Source organism: Schistocerca americana, chromosome X (assembly GCF_021461395.2).
Source record: "Schistocerca americana isolate TAMUIC-IGC-003095 chromosome X, iqSchAmer2.1, whole genome shotgun sequence".
Classification (NCBI taxonomy): Eukaryota; Metazoa; Arthropoda; class Insecta; order Orthoptera; family Acrididae; genus Schistocerca; species Schistocerca americana.
This window is the reverse complement of record NC_060130.1, coordinates 113,568,689-113,587,065: the sequence shown is the minus strand read 5'-3', so window position 1 is coordinate 113,587,065 and position 18,377 is coordinate 113,568,689.

The following is an 18,377-nucleotide window of genomic DNA, read 5'->3' as shown; positions in this document are numbered from 1 at the left end:
TGCTGAAATGCAGGAAAGAGGGTCTAGTAAGGCGCTCAGCCGAGTTCTCTTCCTCGATGTATTCTCAAATGTTTGTGATCCACTTCATGGGGTTTCCGATTTCGTGCCTCTTCCGAAAGATATTCCCGCTCAAAAAGCTGTGTCCAGAAAACTAATAGGGGGGATCAAATTATCTGTGCCACATCTCTTCTGGCCGGCCGGTGTGGCCGAGCGGTTCTAGGTGATTCAGTCTGGAACAGCGCGACCGCTACGGTCGCAGGTTCGAATCTTGCCTCGGACATGGATGTGTGTGATGTCCTTAGGTTAGTTAGGTTTAAGTAGTTCTAAGGGACTGATGACCTCAGATTTTAAGTCCCATACTGCTCAGCGCCATTTGAACCATTTGAACATCCCTTCTGGCTTTCAATAGGAATTAAACAACAAATGCAGCATGTATGGATAGATACTAAACGTCAAAATGTCTCTGGGTGTTATAATTTCAGAGGCATCGCATTCCCTATAAAACTCCAGGACTATCAAAGTTCTAGAGGCAGAATACGAACTACTTATTTCATGTTTATATCCTGGATGCAGATGATAGCAATCCAGAAGAAAATGACCGTGAGCGTACTATGCAGAAGAAATAATGCATTAAGTAGTTGGACCTCTCCACACTTCAAAATTAGCCAGTCAGAACCCCCAGACACGTAGATTTGCTGCTATTCACTGACGATGAGAAACAACACCATGTGCAGATCAAAATCAAGTCCCACCCACTTTCCACTTAATTGTCGAAACATTATGTTTCCAGAAACTTTTGCCGTAGATGCCTCAACAGTTTAATCGTGGCAGGGTATCTTGAAACTTACCTCACAACCTACTCCAGCCAGAAATCGGTACATGTGGAAATGCCTAACCAGGATAAAAAGTTCTTATGGGTTAAGAATGCTCACTATCCACAGTAGAACGATATCCCATCATCGTGTACGCTGACTTCGACTGCCTCGTAGTCCAGTAGCGCGTTGTGTAAGCGATCCCAGTGCCTCTCATACCACTTTCTGAGAACAGGAGGTACCATAAGGGGTATCACACTTCAAGTTGCATCACGTATGATTCCAGCCTCAACAAATTCGAATCATACATTACTAATAATCCTGTGAGATGTCTAATATCTGAACTCGAAAACATATATGAGAAGTTGACGGGATTTTTTGCTACAGGAGCATAATGCCTTTTACAAGCAGCTAGTTAAATGTCATATTTGTGGGCTGCCACTGGATAGAAAAATGGCCGGCCGCGGTGGTCTAGCGGTTCAGGCGCTCTGTCCGGAACCGCGCGACTACTACGGTCGCAGGTTCGAATCCTGCCTCGGGCATGGATGTGTGTGGTGTCCTTAGGTTAGTTAGGTTTAAGTAGTTCTAAGTTCTAGGGGACTGATGACCACAGATGTTAAGTCCCATAGTGCTCAGAGCCATTTGATAGAAAAATGAAAACTGCTTATAGAGACCACTCTCATCTAACAGGTAGCTTCGCAGCGCAGCTATGCATGCAACGAGAAGTGCCATCTGCCACGACACATACGCGTCTTCTTCCATAAGTTGATCGTGTGTGATGCTTACTCCCATGTGGACCACTTGGGTGATTTGGCTTGAAAGATGATAATTACTGTGTCATTATTAACATCGTTGAAAAGTGTATTTAACTTTGGAATGGAAACGCCAAAAATGACTCTCCACTTCCAGGATGTATTACGTTTGAAGCACGTGTCTCTTCAGAAACTTGCTGAGGCGATATATCAGGATATTTATGTCGCAATAGCCACACAACTCGACGAAGGAAAGTTTCAGCTTTTGACGAAGATGGGTGTCTTTCCATATGAATATTTGGATTCGATTGAGACACTCCATGAAACCGCGTTGCATAACGTAACTGTATTCTCTAGTACACTAACAGGCATTTCCATAACGGATGCAGAGTGTGAGCATGCGGTGAATGTCTGGCAAGAGTACGACATCTCCGATGTAGGAGAAATGCTGAAGCATACATCGCCACGGTCGCAGGTTCGTATCCTGCCTCGAGCATGGATGTGTGTGATGTCCTTAGGTTAGTTAGGTTTAAGTAGTTCTAAGTTCTAGGTTACTGATGACCTCAGCTGTTAAGTCCCATAGTGTTCAGAGCCATTTGAACCATTTTGAACCATACATGACAGCAAATATACACCTGCTTACAGGCATTTTCCAGAAATTTCGTATTGTACGCCTGGGAACATATTCTCTGGATCCTGCCTTGTATTAAACCACGCCAGGGCCGCCGTCGGGCGCAGTGTGACGAAGGTCACGGGTCATCATCGATCGGTTGACTGATGTTGACATGCAGCTCTTTTGCGAACGCGTGATTCGCGCGGGACTTTGCCACTGGGTGCACAGGTACGTCAACACAATTAACCCGCGAAAGAGCGAGGGATAGACGTCATACGAAAATTAAGTTACATCCTTTACTCGGATGTAAACAACCTCTACGGGAGAACGCACACTGACGTTGTTGCGATGGATGTTGTGAATATAACACTACAGAAAGATGTAAGCTTGTTTGTTTTTCTTTACTTTCTTTTCCCCCTTTCCTGGTTTATTTTCGTGATACATTGAAGGTATTACTTCAGGAAAAGTTTCGTAAATTTATTTCTTTGTACAATTGTTTGTCTGCTTACGTAATGCAGGTCTTATGAATGTGATTGCCAGTTTCATTTATTCTGATGTTGTACGCTGTGTTACTTGTTAACGTGTTTTTTAATTCCTTTTCTATTGACAGAGTAATGTGAAATTGTAGTGTTGCAGAAAACTGTAAGTCATTGTAAACATAACCTTTGAAAGTGCTATGTGAAACGAGATGCGTGGAACTATATCGATAGGTCGACAGAGGGAGGCACGAACAGTGTGGAGCGAGGATAACATAAACAGTGGAGATGTATAGTGCTAAACATTGGGTTCGTGGCCGGTGAAAAATATCTGTGTTTGAACCGTGCAGCATTTACTAACTCGACGTGTACCACGATTAAGGAACAAGTAACTTAACATCTCATGCATGTTGTTCATGAGCTTGAAAACTATTATCCTAAATAGCGATATAAAAGCTCAATATGAGTAAGAAATTTGACTCATTGAGCTTAAAACTTGGATGTGGTGGCTGGTAAGCAGTGTGTACGCCGTAAAGATACCGTCTTACATTGTAGACAACGCAGACTGTTTAGCGCGTACCACAGACTGTGAAATTAAACGGAAAATATAGTAATGCGTTTTCTTGTTGTATACTAATAGAAAGAACTGTGAATTTACGGAGTATTGATCGCCGCGTAATTGAAATGATTACGGAGACAGTTGTGTAGGTATGGATTGTACACACGAAACCCGGTCTAATGATATACGATGGAATTAACTTCATTTAATTTCGCAGAGCGGATGGATATATAGTGAAAAGTACCGCGCCGAGATTGGATAGTAAAACACAGATCTGAAAAGTGTGACTAAGCTCTGTAATAAACATTGTGACGTGAGGATACATCACGCGATAATGAAAAGAAGCGTGTCATATGTCAGTCGTTGCATGGACATACGCAAACTGGAATAAATTCTGCAAATATCGAGTGTGTTGTTACTGTCACAGCAGGTGCCCGCGATCAAGCAGCTCAGCAAGAAGATACCGATTGTAGGATTACGTGCTCATGGATCATGGACCAAAGACGCGCAACAGTAATTTTTCTTGGTCATTCATTCTACGTAATGGCAAATTGTCATACTCCAATACTATTCTGATTTCCTTTCAGTAAGAGTTAAATGCTGGTTTCATTCATGGAATAATTTCTTTCCCTACTCAAAATAATTTTGCAAACTCATTAACTCATGACACAGTCTTCATTACTGGAAACAGTTACTATCGAACTAATGAGATGAAACGCAAACAGTTTATTCCTTTTCATTTGCTTTCAATTGCCAATGTTTCTCAATTTATTCAGTTTGTGTTTAGTTGCATTTGTTTGTTTTATTGTTCTGAATTTTGTGCGGATTATTGTGATGTGCTGATAGAGTATGCGCGCTATGCATTATCTGTCATTATATTAGCAGGCAGTAGCACGCCAGAGTGGTCCATTTCCCTTAGGAGAATACCATATCATTGATAAACTGTTTGATTTTGGCTAATGAATGATGACTCGTAATGTTATAATTACATGCATGCATGAGCATAATGTTCAGTTAAATTGAGGAAAAAGTAGAGTAATCCTGGCTGCAGTGATTTTAAAATTTCCGGACGCGAGAAATTAAGTGAGATAGACTGGGGTCTCTTCAGTCCGAGTGGATGAACACGGTCGACTGTACCTCAGATTATATTCGAGGAAGTGCTGTTTCGGATGATGCTTTACATTTTGTGATACCGTCTGATTCGTTGCCGGCCGCGGTGGTCTCGCGGTTAAGGCGCTCAGTCCGGAACCGCGCGACTGCTACGGTCGCAGGTTCGAATCCTGCCTCGGGCATGGATGTGTGTGATGTCCTTAGGTTAGTTAGGTTTAAGTAGTTCTAAGTTCTAGGGGACTGATGACCTCAGATGTTAAGTCCCATAATGCTCAGAGCCGTTTGAGAGCCGTCTGATTCGTTATGTTCACATGTGTCGATCGTGTTGTTGTAATTCCGTTCTGACACATTCTGTTAATTTTCGGGTTATAGTTCGAAAAACAGTGCGTTATGCACATTGTTTGGATTTGTTTTATTTTCGTTAAGTTTACAATATAACGGTTAAAGGGGATGGACCTGTAGCTAGCTGCCGGATATGGGGAAGTGAACAGATGGAAGGTAAAAGTATAGAACCTGTTATTGAAAATCTAGAAAGTAGTGAACTGGAACCATACATCAAGAGAGAAATAGAGGGGAAGGGAGGAATCGAAAATGTATTGGCAATGCTGTTAACGGAAGTGAAAGCAACTGAAGAAGAACAGAAAGAGGGATGTAAGAACATGGAGAAAGGGCAAAAGGAAACGAAATAATTGCAGAAGGAAATGGGAGAAGAGGTACAAAATGTAGGTAAAATTTTCTAGCGAAAGTTTAAGGATTTTAAAAAGTAATTGGGAACAGAGTTATAATGAAAATTTTAAGTGCGGGTTAGAGGTCAATAAAGATACTGATAAAGTCAAAGATGACATTAAAGAGACATTTAAGGTAACATAATTTAAATTAAATGAAAAATAGAGAAATTTGAGATGGTTATAACAGAAAGAGTAGAATTCTTGGATAAAGATATTGACACCCAAGCTAATGAGTGTAAAAAATGGAAGACTTCAGTGAAAGGCTATTATGAACAATTTTTTCAGGAACATAGTAAAAGGACTAAAGTGGAAATGGGAGAAGTTAAAGAGGCTACTTCTGGTATTCGGAATACTTACTTGTGGTAGTGCAGAAAAAAGGTTGCATTAGTTTTAATACTACAGTTCTACAAATCAGTTTACAGCAGATTGGATCGAGAAAGATAAACTGAGGAGGGCAAGTGCTTGCTTAAAGGGAGAAAGTTTGTACTGGGGAACACATGCACCAGATAAGTTTGAAACTTCTGAAGAACTTGTGTCAGCATTCCTGGGAGAGTACTGGCAGAAGAAAACTAAAGTGATGGTATACAAACTTTTAAGAAAGCTCCATTGCATGCTAGGAGAAACAGGGAGAGTATGAAGGAGTAATGTGAGGGAGTGATTAATAAGTTGAAACATTTGGAAAGAGTGAGAGGGATACTATAGAGGCAAAGAAAGGAACTTGCCTCCTAATAAGCGATGTAGATTGATCTGACTTAATAGTAATGTTAAAGATTTCTTGAATAGAGTGAGGGATTTAGATAGGTGGTAAACAAATGGTTCATTTCATGAAAACATAGGTTATATATTTCCAGAATGAGATTTTCACTCTGCAGCGGAGTGTACGCTGATATGAAACTTCCTGGCAGATTAAAACTGTGTGGCGGACCGAGATTAAAACTCGGGACCTTTGCCTTTCGAGGACAAGTGCTCTACCATCTAAGATATACAAGCATGACTCACGCCCCGTCGTCACAGCTTTACTTCTGCCAGTACCTCGTCTCCTACCTTCCAAACTATGCCATGTCCCCGCAATATCCTTTCTCTCAAGAGTGCTAGTTCTGCAGGATCGCAGGAGAGCTTCTGTAAAGTTTGGAAGGTAGGAGACGAGGTACTGGCAGAAGTAAAGCTGTGAGGACAGGGCGTGAGACGTGCTTGGGTAGCTCAGACGGTAGAGCACTTGCCCACGAAAGGCAAAGGTCTCGAGTTCCAGTTTCGGTCCGGCACACAGTTTTAATCTGCCAAGAAGTTTCAGAGATTCTATGTGTTACCATGAGAACAAATATCAGACAGAGTGACTCAAACAAATGTGAGAGGTAGAGGTCGAATGAGTTTTACAGGTGATAACAGAGGTCTTTACACAGGGGGAGAGTCCCAGATGGAAAATGGACTCTCACAATATTGAGAGCCCATGCTCTGGCCTATGAATGTTACAAGTTGCCACGATGAAACAGGGAGCTTAGTACACTACTGACCATTAAAATTGCTACACCACGAAAATGACGTGCTACAGACGCGAAATTTAACCAACAGGAAGATGATACTGTGATATGCAAATGATTAGCTTTTCAGAGCATTCACGAAAGGTTGGCACCGGTGGCGACACCTACAACGTGGTGACATGAGGAAAATTTCCAACCGATTTCTCATACACAAACTGCAGTTGACCGGCGTTGCCTGGTGAAACGGTGTTGTGATGCCACGTGTAAGGAGGAGAAATGCGTACCATCACGTTTCCGACTTTGATAAAGGTCAGATTGTAGCCTATCGCGATTGCGGTTTATCGAATCGCGACATTGCTGCTCGCGTTGGACGAGATCCAGTGAATGTTACCAGAATGTGGAATCGGTGGGTTCAGGAGGGTAATACGGAACGCCGTGCCGGATCCCAATGGCCTCGTATCACTAGCAGTCGAGATGCCAGGCATCTTATCCGCAGGGCTGTAACGGATCGTGCAGCCACGTCTCGATCCCTGAGTCAACAGATGGGGACGTTTGCAAGACAACAACTATCTGCATGGACAGTTCGACGGCGTTTGCAGCAGCATGGACTATCAGCTCGGAGACCATGGCTGCGGTTACCCTTGACGCTGCATCACAGACAGGAGCGCCTGCGATGCTGTACTCAACGACGAATCTGGGTGCACGAATGGCAATACGCCATTTTTTCGGATAAATCCAGGTACTGTTTCCAGCATCATGATGGTCGCATCCGTGTTTGGCGACATCACGGTGAACGCACATTGGAAGCGTGTATTTGTCAGCGCAATACTAGCGTATCACCCGTCGTGATGGTATGGGGTGCCATTGGTTACACGTCTCGGTCACCTCTTGTTCGCATTGGCGGCACTTTGAACAGTGGACGTTACATTTCAGATGTGTTACGACCCCTGGCCCTACCCTTCATTCGATCCCTGCTAAACCCTACATTTCAAAATGATAATGCACGGCCGTATGTTGCAGGTCCTGTACGGGCCTTTCTGGGTCCAGAAAATATTCGACTGCTGCCCTGGCCAGCACATTCTCCAGGTCTCTAACCAACTGAAAACATCTGGTCAATGGTGGCCGATCAACTGGCTCGTCACAATACGCCAGTCACTACTGCTGATGAACTGTGGTATTGTGTTGAAGCTGCATGGGCAATCCAAGCTCTGTTTGACTCAATGCCCAGGCGTATCAAGGCCGTTATTACGGCCAGAGGTGGTTGTTCTGGGTACTGATTTCTCAGGATCTGTGCACCCAAATTGCGTGAAAATGTTATCATATGTCAGTTCTAATATAAAATATTTGTCCATTGAATGCCCGTTTATCATCTGCATTTGTTCTTGGTGTAGCGATTTTAATGGCCAGTAGTGTAGATTGTAATTATAGTAAAACTAATCATCGTGATAGCATTTGTGGAAGTCAGAACCTGGTGGTAGAAAAGACTACGCTTGAGATCAGCTATAAAAGTAATGTAGAGTTAGTGGGACCATGTACAGAAACGTTTTCTCAGAAAAGCAAGGAGCGGGGATGAAGGTAAAGAATTTGTTGCAGAATGATAATAGTGGTACGGAAGACAGTGACAGGAGTAGTATTGAAGAGGAACGTGAAGGGACAGAATGGGATGCATTTCTTTCAGATAATAGCTTCCACGAATTAGAGAAGGAAGGAGAAAGACCATTTTCTGATATTACTGACGAGAAGACAACCGAAGATTCTTTGCATCATGCAGTAGATGTAGGTGATGAGGAGAAGGTTAATGTTCTCATTATTAGTAAAGATAGGAAGGATACGGCAAATTCTAATAAGAAGGAAATAAATTTATCTACAATTCTAAAACAGAAGAATCTATAAATCCAAATTCCAGTTGTGATCACTGGACAACATAGCAATACTGAGCAGGACTTATTACATGAGGCAGGTGACATTGATGATATTAGGGTAGGAAGGTCTTTAGTGAAAACTCTCATCTATACTGGTAGTGAAAGTAGTGCATTTGCTGAAAGATTTTTTGATAACATAAAGGAGCATAATGATGCAACGGATGTGCCAATAAAGAGACAAAAAATTGTGGGTGCTACAGGTAAATTAAGTAAAGTTCTTACGCAATAAATGTGGTGTCACCGCCAGACACCACACTTGCTAGGTGGTAGCTTAAATCGGCCGCGGTCCATTTAGTACATGTCGGACCTGCGTGTCGCCACTGTGTGATCGCAGACCTAGCGCCACCGCAAGGCAGGTCTCGAGATACGGACGAGCACTCGCCCAGTTGTACGACGACATTGCTACCGACAATACGGACGAAGCCTTCCTCTCATTTGCCGAGAGACAGTTAGAATAGCCTTCTGCTAAGTCCATGGCTACGACCTAGCAAGGCGCCATTAGCCTTACCTACTTTGAGAGTTATCGTATAAATGTCTCAAGAAGAATGTTGTAAACCAACAAAGATTAAAAGTTAAGTATAAAGCAGCTACGTACTTTTCTTGCTACCATTCAATAGTTATCCTGTTCCAGACTTGACGCCAGTCGGCGTGTGTGTACGCGTGCCTTTCGGCTCCCTTCTCAATGTGGCGTAGCTAGCTTGTTACGCCACAACAGATTGGCGACGAAGGAAAAGTGTTCTTTCTGATTGCTAACATTTACTTGTGTCATGGCTTCGCCAGATGTACTGACCGAATTTTATCGCTTGCAGAATCAGCAGACGCAGGCGTTATTGGATGCCCTTGGACAGCTCGTCCAGGGTCAACGTGCCATTGAAACCGAGGCGGCAGCCGCCGCTTCACCGCTACCGCAGCCACAACTCGCAGTTGCACCGCCTTTTAGGCACTATGATCCAGCGCAAGAATCGTGGCCAGAATGGTCCCGACAGTTTGGCTTTCATCTAGCCGCCTACAGAATTCAAGGTAATGAGCGGCAGCCGTTTTTGCTTTCTTGTGTCGGTGTGTCCACCTACCGTGTGATAGTGAAATTGTTTCCCCAACGCGACGTAGCAACTCTGTCCTACGAAGAAATTTTGTCTGCATTAGATGTCTATTTTAAAGAAACAGTTAACGTGGTTGCAAAACGGTATACGTTTTTTCGCACAAAACGTACGGCCGGTCAAACTAATAGTGAGTGGGTTGCAACTTTGCAAGGCCTTACAAGGGACTGTGCCTTTGATTGTGACTGCGGCCTTTCTTATTCAGATACAATGGTACGTGATGCAATTGCACAGAACGTTTCTGATGTTCGCATACAGGAGCAAATTTTGAAACTAGTTAATCCCTCCCTTCAACAAGTGATAGACATATTGGATAGACAAGACACACTTGACTGTGCTCAGGAATCTTTTGAAACTTTGCCAGCAGTGTGTAACATTAACCAGCCCGCCGGGCGAGCTGCGCGGCCCGGTAATCTGCCCTCGCGCACTTCGACGCAGCTGCCGCCGCACTCTAAACCAGGTGTGCCGCGCCAGCCCACAAATGCAGTAAAATCATGCCCGCGGTGTGCTACTAAACATTCGCGTGAACATTGCCCGTCACGCCAAGCTATTTGCTTTTTCTGCAATAGGAAAGGACATGTTCAAAGTGTTTGCCAGAAAAAGCTCAGATCAGACAATCACAACCATTCCAGGCCCTTTGCTTCGCGCCGGAATCGAACCGCGGACACTCAGGCTTGTGGACCTTCGCCCATGGATATTCATGTAGTTAATTCCGCTTCGTCCAGTGCCACTTTCTCTAACAGTGACTGTGTTCGTCCCACAAAAAGTGTGCGTCGACGTCGCTGGACATCACGTCAATTAGCAAGTGATTCTGTACAAGTGTCTGTTCAAATTGCACAAAACAGTCGCTCTTGTCGTCAGCAGGACAATAAACTTTTTGTAGATTTGGACTTTAATGGCAAGGTCATACCATTCCAGCTTGATATCGGAGATGCAGTTTCATTGCTCAATCAGGACACATACAAACAACTGGGCAAACCTCCGTTGCGTGCTGCAAATGTTCAGTTAAATAGTTATTCAGGTCAGAATATCCCTGTGTTAGGACAGTGCACTCTTCTTGCAACATACAAGGGACAAACCAAACTTGTGTCATTTTACGTTCTTCGTTCTTCTACTGCAGTGAACTTGTTTGGTTTAGATTTATTTCAGTTGTTTAACATGTCTATTGTAAATCAGGTCCTATCAGTGAATCAGACTGTGCCTTCAGACAGTGTTTCTCGTCTGTGTGAAGAATTTGCAGACATTTTTGCACCGGGCTTTGGTTGCGCTCAGAACTATGAAGCACATTTGGAACTGAAAGTCAACGCGCAACTGAAATTTTTCAGAGCGCGCAATGTTCCTCACGCATTGCGTGATGAGGTCGCAAGAACATTACACGATTTAGAATCACAAGGTGTAATTGAACGTGTGCAAGCTTCTCTCTGGGCCTCACCCTTAGTAATTTTGCCAAAACCTTCCGGAAAACTGAGACTTTGTGTGGACTTCAAGGCAACAGTGAATCCACAGCTCGTCATTGCAACTTTTCCTTTACCCCGCCCGGAAGATCTTTTTGATAAACTGTGCCCGGGTAAATACTTTTCGAAGTTGGACCTAGCAGATGCGTATTTGCAAATCCCAGTGGACGCCAAATCCCAGCGCGTCCTGGTGGTTAACACGCATCTTGGTTTGTACCGCTTCAAAAGACTGCCATTCGGGTGTGCATCCGCCCCTGCATTGTTTCAGCAATATTTACAAACTGTGTGTGCGTCGGTCCCTACTGCTGCGAACTATCTGGACGATATTGTGATCTCCGGAAAGACAGCCGACGAGCATTTAGCACACCTACGAACAATATTTCAAGTGTTGTGACAAAATGGTCTTCCCTTGCGGAAGGACAAATGTGTGTTTTTTGCTCGTGACTTACCATACCTGGGACATGTTATCAATGCCCAAGGCATACATCCGAGTCCAGAGCACCTCCGTGCCATACAAGATTTGCCTTCGCCACAGAATGTGAAGCAGCTACAGAGTGTGTTGGGTAAAATCAACTATTATCATCGCTTTCTGCGCAATGCCTCTTCCATTTCAGCTCCGCTTCATAGCTTACGCCGTAAGGGTGTTCCGTTCGTCTGGACGACGGAATGCGAATGCGCCTTTCGCCAGTTGAAATCGGCGTTGCTTTCAAATACTTGCCTTACGCCATTCGATCCCCAGAAACCCCTTTTGTTGATGGTAGATGCATCGGATTTCGGGATCGGTGCTGTGCTTGCGCACAAAGTGGGCTCGCATGATCGCCCTATTGCCTTTGCGTCCAAATTGCTCTCGTCTGCGCAAAGAAATTATGCCCAGATAGAGAAAGAAGCTTTGGCTCTCGTGTTTGGTGTTACTAAGTTCCATGATTGCTTGTATGGTCGTCACTTTACCATCATCACTGACCACAAACCTTTGACGTCGCTTTTTCGTCCGAACAAGCCTGTACCTCCACGTACAGCGCAGAAATTCATTCGCTGGTCTATTTTCCTCTCGCAGTACCGCTACAATATCTTGTATCGGTCCACTGCTAAGCACGGAAACGCCGATGCGTTGTCCCGTTTGCCTGTTGCTGAGGATAAAGCATTCGATTCTTCCGAACTTGCTTGCCTGTTCATTGATTCGGAAACTGATGAAGTGGGCGAATCGTTTCCGATTGATTTTCGTCGTGTAGCTACGGCCACAGCTGCTGACCCTGTCCTTGCTACCGTTTTGCGTTTTGTTGCTACGCAATGGCCTTTGTCAAAGTCTCGGATCGAGGATCCGTTGGTTCGCCGATTTTTTGCTCACAAGGAGAGACTTTTTGTTCGACGTGGTGTTTTGTTGCTGCGTTCTGATAATGATCAGTCCAGAGTAGTGGTCCCACGTTCGTTACAGTCCTCTGTTTTACGGCTTCTTCACCAAGGACATTGGGGTATAGTGCGAACGAAACAACTTGCTCGTCAGCACTGTACTTGGTTCGGAATCGATGCTGCGATTACGAATATGTGTTCTTCTTGCATGACGTGTGCCGAACAACAATCCGCGCCGCCGCGGAAAGTCTTTGCGTGGCCAAAAGCCACTTCTCCTTGGCAACGCTTGCACATTGATTTTGCTGGTCCATTCTGGAATGCTCGATGGTTGGTTCTGGTCGATGCCTTCAGTAATTTTTCTTTTGTTGTCCGGATGTCTTCCACGACGTCCTCCGCCACCATCCAAGCGTTGTCTGCTATCTTTTGCATTGAAGGTCTTCCGCAGACTATTGTTTCCGACAATGACCCACACTTCATGTCCGAAGAATTTCAGTCATTCTGCCAGGCCAATGGTATTCAACATCTGACATCCGCGCCGTTTTCGCCTCAGTCAAACGGTGCCGCTGAACGATTGGTCCGGACTTTCAAGTCACAGATGTTGAAGTTGAAAGAGTCGCATTCTCGGGAGGACGCGTTGTTGCTCTTTTTGTCTTCGTATCGCTCTCAGCCCCGAGATGGTCGCTCGCCGGCTGAGTTGCTCCATGGTCGTCCTCATCGAACCTTGATGTCTTTGCTGCATCCGCCGCATCAGGTTCCTGTGCAGCTGCAGACTCCTGCTTTTGCTCCAGGCGACGTTGTATTTTATCGCAACTACCGAGGTTCACGGCGTTGGCTCGCAGGGCGCATTCTTCGCTGCCACGGCCGCGCGATGTATTTGGTTTTGGGGGCCTCTGGTGAGGTGCGTCGGCATCTCAATCAGCTGCGCCTCTGTCGTCGTACGGGTTCTGCCGCTCCCCGTCTGCTTTCAGCGACGGTGCCGTCTGGTCAGCGCCCTGGGGACCCATCTACTGGCTCGCCTCATCCCCAGGTGTTACCGACGATGCCTTCCATTTTGCCCCATGGCGACGCGCCGCCGCAGCCGCCGCCGCAGCCGCCGCAGCCGCCGCCTGTTCTCCTGCCGGCGCCGCCCGCAGTGGACGCTTCGCTGCAGCCGCCAAGCGCCTCCCTGGGTCACGCGCCGCCGATCGCTTCCCGTGACGCGCCGTCCTCCGCCATGGAACTCTTGCCCGCTCCGGCCCACATGGCGTCTTCGCGCGTCGGATGCCCCGACGCAATGGAGGTCGACCCTTCGGCCCCTCCTGTCTCTTTACGGGCGCATACACCGCATGTTGACGTGCACCCTGGACTAGGTTTTCAGGCGTTTCCTAGCTCCCCTCGGACCGAATGGCCGGGTGCGGGTGGCACAGCCTCGCCTGTTGTTAGGCTCCCCACCTCATCGCATACGTCAACATGGGGTCCTCCCCACGGCGGGCGGAAGCCTTATCTCACGACCGTTCGCCGATTTGCGGGAGAGGAATGTGGTGTCACCGCCAGACACCACACTTGCTAGGTGGTAGCTTAAATCGGCCGCGGTCCATTTAGTACATGTCGGACCCGCGTGTCGCCACTGTATGATCGCAGACCTAGCGCCACCGCAAGGCAGGTCTCGAGATACGGACGAGCACTCGCCCAGTTGTACGACGACATTGCTAGCGACAATACGGACGAGGCCTTCCTCTCATTTGCCGAGAGACAGTTAGAATAGCCTTCTGCTAAGTCCATGGCTACGACCTAGCAAGGCGCCATTAGCCTTACCTACTTTGAGAGTTATCGTATAAATGTCTCAAGAAGAACGTTGTAAACCAACAAAGATTAAAAGTTAAGTATAAAGCAGCTACGTACTTTTCTTGCTACCATTCAATAGTTATCCTATTCCAGACTTGACGCCAGTCGGCGTGTGTGTACGCGTGCCTTTCGGCTCCCTTCTCAATGTGGCGTAGCTAGCTTGTTACGCCACAACAATAAATAATTGAGGAATCTGATATTAGAGGCATAAGTTTTTTTGTGGTTCCTCTCTGAGTGTATCTATCACTTTTGGTAGGGATTGGATAATAAAGTGTAAAGCAGAAATTCATAGTTGGGACAGTTTTGTTAGTGTTGAAGGTGAAGGATCAAAAGTGAGTGTGAATTTTGATGATAAGGTAGTAGATGGTAACAATTTATTGGGACATTTAGAAATAAATATCATGTCAATTGGAGCTGATTTTAGAGAATTAGAGTTGAGCCTGGATTATGGTTGTGATATAGATGAGAGTGGGAACATAGAAGAAGTAAAGAACGAGATGGCTGATGCTGAAGGACTAAAAGAGGACACACAGAGGAATTAAGAGAAGTTTTGTGGGTAAAGCAGGAAGTTTCCTCTGACAAACTGGATAAAGTTAAGAGCTTTGAGTGTGAACTGGATGTAAAACTGCATGAACCTTTTGCAAGAAAACATTTTACTATATCATTTGCAACAAGAGAAGCAGTGTACAGAGAAACTGAAAGAATGATACAATGTGAAGTTATAGAAAAGAGTAAGAGCGAATACAATAGTCATCTGATTGTTTTGGATAAAAAAGACGGTAGCGTGAGAGTTGTTATAGGTGCCCAAATATAGAATATGACAGTGAGGAGAGAGACTGATCAGCCAGAATACATGCACGAGATGTTGCAAAAGCCTCACAAAAAGAATTATATGGGCAGTCTGGACTTGATAAGTGGTTAGTTCCAAGTGCCACTTGTTGAGGAATATCGAAAATATACAGTTTTTTTGGTGAATGGGAAGTGTTACCAATATACTGTTGTCCCATTACGGTTGAATATTAGAGTTTTCTTGTTCATATTATAACATTATTTGTTTATGATTCATTTATATTTTTATAATTCTTTTTGCTTTAAAATTTTCGCATATAGGTACTATATTTTCTGTAGATGTAAATTAAAGTGCTTTACTGGAATTTGAAGTTCTTCGCATTTTTTGTGAGTAATGTATGTAAAATACTATGTAAATTGCTTATTACGTTACATAAGTTTCTGACGACATTTTGTATTTAAAAATATTTGTGTGTATAAATTGTTCATGTTGATGTAAATTTGACAATTTAAGAAATGGTCACGCTTAGGAACAATGTAAGAAATAGGTGTTCTGTAATAGCCAGTGTGCTTTTGTTTGAAACGAAAGTGGCTCTGGGGAGTGGAAAAGGTGCCAAGGGCGAAACGGCGGGCTACCAAGAGCAAGCGCGGGAAGTACGTCACACAGCCTTTAGGCAGCAGTGATTGGGGCAACACCTTTGTAGAGCAGGAGAAACTTTGCCTGCGAATTTGCATAAAACTTCCTCGGATGGAGACTGTAAACGGCTTACGGCAGACCTGCGAGTTGTTGGACTACTCTATGTAAAATTCAACGACACCAAGAAGCCTTGCAGGCCGTACTGTGGCTATACCCAAGTCTACAGCCACCAGTAAGATTTGTTTTACTTTCCTACTTTTGTACAGCGTGAACCATTATTTTAAACTGTATTTTAATAATCATTCTTGAACTTTAAAGAAATTGGTTCACCGTGTTATTTCATCCTAATCATACACCTGTATGGGATTCCTTCCTCGTGTTTGATTAATCCGAGTATCCTATTTTACAGACTTATGAAGTGCCAAGTTAATATAAAGAGGCATCATTAAAATTTGTATGTGTTTTCTTAATAATTGTATGGTGTTATAGTAAAAGTTAGCTTACGTAAAATTCAATCAGAGTGAAGCCAAGTTAAATGACTATACAGAATTAGTTCGAAGAGTAATAGCTTTTAAAAGCAAATTCCAGTAAGAAAGAGGTTTTCTTGAAGTGAAATGTTCAGAATACAAAATGTGTGCTTTAGTAACTAAGTATTTTAGTATTTAAGTTTGTTGATTATGGAAAGTGCTTTTCTGAAGGTCCACCTGGGCAAAATTTTTAGCTTTCTTGAAGTTATCTACTGGACATGTTCGCTTTTAAAACGTAATGTATACAGGTGTAGTCCGGTATTGTTTAAGTGGAGTAATATTTATTTGAAGAACCAAATTAAACAGTAGCAAGAAAGTAGGCAAATTTCATGTTTATGCTTTTCCAATACTTCACTGATTCATTGCCTGGATAGTCTCACGACCATTAGTACACGTATTGAACCACTAAATGAACTTGGAACTGAGTTGTCCAATCTTCACTCTAATATTATTCATACTGCGTTTCCATCTAACCGCTTGGTAAGATCTTAGGAAAAGAACTGAGCAGTTTGATTTTACTTATCCATTAGACGCAACACACTGTCAAATCCTTTAAAAAGGGTAACTCTATTGATTAGCTTTTCCTATTAACGGGACTATCCTCCCATAGTGTAATTTATTTGGAAACTAAACTAAATTTTAGTAAGAGGGTTATACGTGGCTTTTCCTGTGACAGGACTTTTTGTTCTGTTGGGGTTTAGTATTTTTGGCAACATAGAGACAGAGTTTCGGTTATTTAGGTAAAAACACACTAAATTACAATAGTAGTGGTGGGGTTATAATATGAGCACTCATCCAAGTCTTAGGACCAGAATTTAGTTCCAAAATAGCAATATATGTGGATGGTTCAAATGGTTCAGATGGCTCTTAGCACTATTGGACTTTACATTTGAGGTCATCAGCCCCTAGAACTTAGAACTACTTAAACCTAACTAACCTAAGGACATCACACACATCCATGCCCAAGGCAGGATTCGAACCTACGACCGTATCAATCGCGCGGGTCCAGACTGAAGCGCCTAGAACCGCTTGGCCACAACGGCCGGCGAGCCATGGATTCTATGACCCTTTGTCGAAGATAAAAGGAGGTTTTGGCAATGTTTTTGTAGTGCTGGAGGTGCTTCCTAATTTTATAAGGTTTTATCCTTTACGGAAAGCAACCAGTAGAGCAATTTTCACTAGGGTAGAAAACGAATATTTTGTGAAATTTGGGAAACCTAAAGCCATAGTTTCTGATAACGGATGACAGTTGACGTGTAATAAATGGAAGGAAGGTCTTCCCAACTATGGGCTAACAGTGATATATACTTTAACTTATCATCCAGCGAGAAATCCAGCATAACATTACATAAGGGAAATTATCAGGCTATGCCACACATACTACAGCAACAACCACAACACATGCAGTGATTATATATTTTTACATAATTGTCGGAACGATTGTGACAAAAATATAACTTAAATGTTTATTTGACACTACAATAGTCACAGTAGATATTTTTTTTATTTAAAAACAAGGGGTTACGTTACCGGTTTTAACGAACGACGTCGTCATTTTAAAATGTAAAAACATCAGTTCGAGAATATATAATGGGAATTAAGACCATATATCTGACAAAAATTACTAGAAATAATGAGACAACGGAACCAAGGCAATGGTGGCACAACCAATTCACTACAAGTTATACCCATGATTGCCCAAAAGTTCAATCCATGTTCTAACGTAGAATAAATAAAAACTACACCATGGTCAAAATTGCTAAGAATTCTTGCAAAGTGTCCTGCTGTGACACAACGATCGTATGGCTGATATAAATTCACAAGTCCGAAGAGTAAACATGTAAATGTATATTTAATCATTGTCATGGCGCAAACTTCCATGAGATAAAGACATGTAATAACCTCACCGTAAGTGTATCAAGCACAGAAAACTTTCATATGTAATGCAGCACCTAATTTTACTATGTTCCGAAATAAGAATCTCAAAACACGATGTACTTCCATGTGTGACTGATACACTACTAACTTGCTAACATAACGTTGCTGCATTTGCCTGGTAGCCCATTCTGTCACTAGAGGACATGAACGTAGTATAGAAACACAAGAAAGAACTACATAAGGTAGAAAAAAACAGGTGCTAGATGGCACCACTGTCAAGTCTTAACGAAAGTACTCTCTAGTTGAAATATAAACACAAGCTGAACGCTGGTACACAATCCAAAACATTGCTGTACATTGTTTATAGCTTTAAA